This window comes from Sceloporus undulatus, chromosome 3 (assembly GCF_019175285.1).
Source record: "Sceloporus undulatus isolate JIND9_A2432 ecotype Alabama chromosome 3, SceUnd_v1.1, whole genome shotgun sequence".
In the NCBI taxonomy this organism is placed as follows: domain Eukaryota; kingdom Metazoa; phylum Chordata; class Lepidosauria; order Squamata; family Phrynosomatidae; genus Sceloporus; species Sceloporus undulatus.
In genome coordinates this window covers 99,842,964-99,845,342 of record NC_056524.1, presented here as the reverse complement: position 1 = coordinate 99,845,342, position 2,379 = coordinate 99,842,964, and positions in this window count along the sequence as shown.

Sequence of the window (2,379 nt, the reverse complement as noted above, 5' to 3'; positions counted from 1 at the left end):
AAACACATGTGATAGATGATAGATAGATAGATAGAGATAGATAGATAGAGATAACTTCACACAAACCACAAAAACACACACCACACAGAGATAAATATGTGTATATCTAACATGTATGTTTATATATGTAGGTACATAAAGGTACTAAACACACACACATACCGAGAGAGAATCGAGATTGAATAATAGTGCATAGATAATATTTGTAGTATAATCTCTATATGTATAAGGATGACACAACACCACAACACAGAGACTTGCATATGTGTGTGTGGTGTGTGTGTGGTGTGTGTGTGTTTGTATATATAACTGTGTATAGACGATAATAGGATATCCCACCACCCACCCAACATCACTTGTTAATCTACACATGTATGTTTATATTGAGGTACATAAAAACACAACACATACCGAGAGAGATAGAGATTGAATAATATGCATAGATATACATGTGTTATATGCATATGTATCTATAGCATAAGGTCCGGACGACCACACACACACACAACACACAAGACAACAGAGAGATAGATAATATAAACATATAACATACAAACACGCACACATGCACTCTCTCTTTCTCTCCACACACACACAAACACAACACACACACACACACTCTTTCCTCATCTTCTCTCTCCATTCTCTCTCTCTCTCTCTCCTCCACACACACACCCCCTCCAAGAAGGCTCCAGTGTAGCGAAAGATACATACCAATGATGATTTCCCAGCCGTGTGGTCCGCTTGAGAAGCACCTTCTCATATCAGAACCGCCATGAGACCCCAATCTGGACTGCCAAGCCATCTTCGGGTACAGAGCTGACTGGTAAGCACCAAATGGCGATGGCAACCTTCTCCTCCACTTTATGCCCTCCCATCACGGTGGTCTGTTGCAGTGATATGGGGCCATAGACAGCTGCCAAGTCAAGAGGGTCGCCTGGGCATCCAAATGGCCATCCACATCTCATCATCCACAACTGGAGCACCTCCTCATTCCACCAGCACACGACTGTCTGCGGTTCATCCAATAGCAACGGGGACCAGCATTGTTGCAATGAGCAACACCAATTTATATACCTGCATTAGTAGCCTGAAACGTCTCTTGTAAGAGGTCCCGGATCCCCCTGCTCTCATCCACACACACAGGAATCAAGCATTTCCCTGTGCCTTTCCGCCTTCTAGCCCAATTGCTGAACCTGGCAAACAGCATGGCAATAGTTGAAAGGATGAACTCTAAGACCACGCATGGGAGTCTGAGTTGCGGACATCGCGAAATTGTTGAAATGGAAGTATTTGAATTAAAAAAGGAAATGAAGAAGAAACATAACATTCACATTAAGTAGCATTCCTGTGGGGCTAGCATTCACCACAATCAGCGAAACAGGAAACAAGAAGTGACTCCCTTCTTCACCCCAGAAACGTAAAGGTCACAAATACGTTCAGACCCCCACGGAGCATGCACAGGTGCCGATTCGAATCATTGAATCTGCATGGTATGTACTGGTGTGGTAATACAATTTGCACTCACTCCACTTGTGACCCAGTAATTGCCACAATGTCGTTCTTCACGTGTGATAGTTCACACATGAATTGCCTTGGATTCGAAATGACTCTGCTTCACACCCTCGCTACAGAAGCCCACGGAAGGGCTTCACTTGGAGCTCCAGTTTCACGTGTGATAAGGCCTCTAGATCTCTTGATCTGCTAGTTCAAACTAATGTTTTAGTCTTTCTTACATCAGGGTCAGTATGTTTATACCTACGTACAAAGCAGAGTCAGTGTGGTGAACTGGTTGAATGTTGCACTAGGACATTGGGAGACCAGGCTTTGAATCCGTAGTCAGCCATGAACACCCACTAGGAGACCTTGGTGACCTTGAGCAAGTCATACTCTCTCAGCCTCAGAGGATGGCAAGGGGCAAACCCCCTCTGAACAAATGTGGCCAAGAAGACCCCATGATAGGTTTTGTCTTAGGGTCACCACAAGTCAGAAATTACTGGAAGATACACAACTAGAAATGAACAAGGCAGAGGATTTTGGAGAGCTGAAATGTGTAAAAAGAGTATTCTCTGTCTCACCTTTAAAACATACCCTTTAGAGTGCAAGAGTGATCCCTGACTATATCCCAGTAACCTATCGACATACGGCAATTTAGGGACTTAGCACACTAATTCTTTCTCACTACATCTGGAACTTTACGTCCTTATCAGGATATTTTTATTGGTATTTCACTCCTTTCTCACTCACTCTCTTTAACAATTGTTTCTCTCTTAATCCACAATGTAATACTTTCCTGTAACTAAGAAGAACTCTAAGGATGTAGAGATCTCTAGAATTTGGGTTGTGTGTTCTCTATTTTTGCTTCCAACTGATTACATA